A 4,593-nucleotide genomic window follows, 5' to 3' on the forward strand; every position below is an offset into this window, starting at 1 on the left:
GTAAAAGATTCACACTTGCGCCAAGGTCAAGTAAGGCATGCTCAATATAGGTGTTGCCTATGACACAAAATATGGTAGGGCTCCCTGGATCCTTACACTTGGCTGCTATGGGCTGAGTAATTATGGAACTAATGTTACCTGCCAAGAACGCCTTTTTGGGCACACTAGTGATACGTTTGTGAGTACACAAATCTTTCAGTACCTTTACATAGGCGGGGATCTGGGATATGGCATCCAAAAGAGGGATGTTCACTTCTACCTTTTTGAAGACTTCTAAAATTTTATCCATGGAAGCAGTCTTCTTTTTGTGTACCAAGCGATTAGGAAATGGGACAGGATGAACATAAGGACTGTTAGGGATTTGCCCCTGTTCAGAAGAATCATTTTTGGTTTTCTCACCCAAATCATCTTTAGTTTCAGAAAAATCTTTAGGTTCATCAGACGAACCTGGAACAAGAGACACACTTGTGTCCTCAATTGAAGAAGAGTTAACAGGAGTAATAGATGGGGAAGATTTAGGAACGCTCTGTAGGTACTCTCTACCACTCCTAAGGGCATAAACAACATTGCATTGGTTAGAGGGCCCTTGTTGAGTCTGACCTTGTACTATATTCAGTGGTGCATTAGTTGGTCCTTGTGAACTAACAGGTTGATGATGCCTAGGGTTAGGCTCTGGTTGACTGGGTAAAGTTCCCTTCTCCCTCTCACGCATAATTGAGACAACTTGGGTAAGTTCTCTCGTAAGATTTTGATGGCTTGTCATGAGGAGGGCCATATTTTTTTCCAAGTCACTAATTCTACTTGCCTCTCCAGTGTTAGTAAACCCAGGGGGTTGCTGATAAGATGATAGGAGAGGGGCCCTAGGAAAACTCGCCTGAGGTCCTACATTTGACCTAGGAAAAGTATTTTGGGAAAAAAATTGTTGTGTAAAGGGAGGCCTTTGGGTCCAGGTTGACCTTGATTATGGAAATTGGAAGGTCCTGCTTGGTTGCCCTGATTCCAAGAGAAATTTGGGTGATTTCTCCATCCTGGATTGTAGGTGTTACTATATGGATTATTCTGGTATAAGGCATTAACACTATCATTAGAAGTGACCCCAGAGGTGTTGGGGCATTCTTCTATGACATGTCCAGGGGATTGGCACCAAGCACAAATCTTAACCAAATTGACTGATGATGGCTCTCTAGGAACAATAGCCTCAATCCTCTTGGTTAGGCTATCCAAATGGGCTTCCTTGGCTACTATCCCATCCACAAAATATCCTTTTCCTCCTATGGTTCTTTCACTCTCTTGGGTTGATTCCCACTCACGGGTTTTGTCAGCTAAGTCAAGTAAGAATTCTCATGCCTTTCCTTCATCTGTAAAGGATGTGAATCCCTCAGGGCACATAGACTCTATCATTTATTTAGTTGGGTGATCAATACCCTCATAAATTATTTGACATAAATGCCATAGATCTAGGCCATGGTAAGGGCATTCTTGGAGTAGATCCTTGAATCTCTCCATAAGTTTGGAAAATGACTCACTAGGTTTTTGCCTAAACTGAAGGATATCACTTCTAAGCTTATTGGTCTTGTGAGTTGGAAAAAACTTCTTAAGGAAGACAATTGTGAACTGTTCCCATGAGGTTATGGAATTTGTGGGTAACCCATACAACCACTTCTTAGCTTGGTCTTTCAATGCAAAAGTGATAAACCTAAGCTTAACAGCATCATCAGAAAGCTGTTGGATCTTAATTAGAATACATACCTCTTCAAATTCTCTTAGAAATAGGTATGCATCCTCAGAGGTCAACCCATGGAAGTGGGGCAACATAGTGATGTATTGAGATTTGAGTTCAAAATTATTACCCTGGGCTTGTGGTAGAACTATGCAGGAAGGTTGGGCTGTTCTAGCAGGGTAGAACCTATCTTTCAGAGATTTAGGTGAATGGTTTTGCTGTTGGTCTCCCATATTGAAGGGTTTTAAAGAGAGCAAACGTATAGGGTCACTACTTGTTGGATCTCTTCTTTCTAACCGATTCTTAGTATTACGTACCCACTTAACACTCATGCAACAGAAAAACTTCCCACAACTAAAGTAAGACAAGCACAAAAGAATGGATAGCAAAACTTTTTGATGATTTTTTTTTGAATTTTTTTTATTTTTTTTTTGCTTTTTGGGAGCTTACCGGCAGGGATCCGGGGTTGCTCAGGTCAATTCCTGAGGTACTGCTACAGGGCAAAACCTGTCTTTATCATACTGTGAGGCATGGCGACCTCCACTGATACAACTATTATTGCAAGTTGTTCTTCTCAGGAATTCAATAAAAGAAAAGGAAAAATATAAAACAAAGCAAACAAAACACTCCGATTTACCAAAAGAAAGTGAAAAATAACATGGAACTGTCTCCCCGGCAACGGCGCCAAAAACTTGTTTGAGATTTAAAATGTAACCGCAAGCGTACGGATCAGTGTAGCTACAGGTCGAACACAGGGAGAACAGCCACTTTATTTTTTTATTTCTTTTAATAATGCGAAAGTGAACCGATTAATGATTGTGATCTAATTCTAATTACCATCCTAAACATATGTATCTAAAATAACGTCATAACCATTCGTCATCTAAGAATTTAAAGACGCAAGCCACGCAATTAAAATTAAATAAATAAATAACTGAAAATAAACAACCCACGTAATTAAAAAAAAATAATAATAAATAAAGGAAAAAAATGCTGAAATAAAAATAAAGTAAAAGAAATGGAATAAAGCTAGAGAGAGACTCACAAGTAGGTTTCTTTACTTAGCCCGAGGGATGCATCATAATATGAGCTTCCCTACTTGACCAGAGAGTCACTCTTACAAGGGTTTCTCTACTTGGCTTTAGGGAAAGGGAGACAATTAAAATAAAAGCAATAAATTGATGGTTCTATGGCTAGGAGGGGCAAAGCCAACACATACACTAGCCATGAACCTTGGGGGAAAGGGATAACAATAATGTAACGACTGAAAATAAAAATCCTAAATTAAGAAAGAAAAGGTAGTCAGAAGAGGGAATGAGAGGGGGGAGAGAAGACTACTGAAGGAGCCTACTTACTTGAATCAATGCTTGAACTTGAAAAACAATTGCTCCACGGCTCGTGATCTTGTCACCTAGATCTAAGCCTAGAACTATAACTTAAAAAATTACAACTCAATTGCATAAATCATAAACATAAAAAGGCTGAATAAAAATAAAAAAGTGCTTGCATTAATTGACATAAAAAAAAACTATTACAAAAGTGATTAAAGCAAAAATAGAGAAGAACTAGAACTAAAGAGAGAGCAAGAGAAAGAGAGAGCAACTAAAAAAAACTAGAAGAAGAATGAATTGTCTTTCCTCCTCTAACATGAGTTGTATTTATAGGGAATGGGGAGGTAGAGTAACAAATTTCTCTTTCCTAAAAGAGAGAAACCCACAATTAATTGTGAGATCTTTTGAGACCAAAAGTGCTAAGGTGGAGGAGAGAGAAGAGAGAAATAAATTTCCCATAATTTTTTTGCTTATTTTCTTTCCTTTTTTTTTTTCTAATTTATTTTTCTTCTTTTTCTCCCTCCAAGGGACGATTTTTTTAGATTTGGACAATCTTTGGTTCTCCCTTTTTTTTCTTCCCTTCTTGCTTCCACGATTTTCCTTTCCTTTTTTTTTTTTTCTTCTTTCTCTTCTTGCTTTCACGATAAAGCAGGAAATCTTCAACAAAATTCTTTAAAAAAAACAACCATGAGATTCGAACTTGAGACCTCTTGGTGAGCAAGGGAATTTTGTACACCATAGCTCACCAACTACACTAGGTAGTTGTTGTTACCAAAAATGAATCTTCAATCAATTAAGGATGTGGTCCATCGATCCTTGTTGGCATTTAAAATATTCCTTGTACCTCTGGGACAATTGCAAACGGGCTGGTTCTGCATCTCTGGTCAGTTCTGATCCATTATTCTTTTTCTGGCCTAAAAGAATAATTATTTGTACGGGTGACCAAACGAATGTGTACTTTTAATTGAACACATCCATCTTGCTCAGAATTTCGTCCTCTTTGCAATCATGAAAAGAAATAGGACCTCTTTACGTGTAAAATTGAAGATATAGCACCCGATAGTCCTTAAGGCCTTGAAAATATAAAACCTGCAAAAAGAGAATAAAACCCAAGGTAGCTCCATTCTAAATATGTAAAATGCATGTTTTACTACCCTAGATTTCACACATAAATGTGCTCATCAGCATGCAAGCCTGAGCCCCAGCTAGGCACCTCAAGCCCTTACGCACTAAGGCATGCAAGCCCGAACCTAGCTCAGCACATCAAGCCCTTACTCATTAAGGCATTCAAGCTCGAGCCCAGCTTGACACCTTAAGCCCTTACGCACTAAGGCATGCAAGCCCAAGCCCAACTCAACACCTCAAGCCCTTACGCACTAAGGCATGCAAGCCCAAGCCCCAACTCGGTACCTCAAGCCCTTACGCACTAAGGCATGTAAGCCCAAGCCCAGCTCGACACCTCAAGCCCTTACGCACTAAGGCATGCAAGCCCGATCCCCAGCTCGGCACCTCAAGCCCTTACGCACTAAGGCATGCAAGCCC

The 4,593-nt window shown here is 39.5% G+C and overlaps 1 non-coding gene across 1 annotated transcript; it reads left to right on the forward strand.

Annotated features, from left to right (window-relative positions):
• The first annotated feature begins 1,459 nt into the window (after positions 1 to 1,459).
• LOC122075032 lies at positions 1,460 to 1,566 on the forward strand. Its single transcript, XR_006139168.1, has one exon. It is a non-coding gene; the product is annotated as a small nucleolar RNA R71 (small nucleolar RNA).
• The last annotated feature ends 3,027 nt before the right edge of the window (positions 1,567 to 4,593 follow it).

The sequence above is a fragment of the Macadamia integrifolia genome, chromosome 3, assembly GCF_013358625.1.
Source record: "Macadamia integrifolia cultivar HAES 741 chromosome 3, SCU_Mint_v3, whole genome shotgun sequence".
Classification (NCBI taxonomy): Eukaryota; Viridiplantae; Streptophyta; class Magnoliopsida; order Proteales; family Proteaceae; genus Macadamia; species Macadamia integrifolia.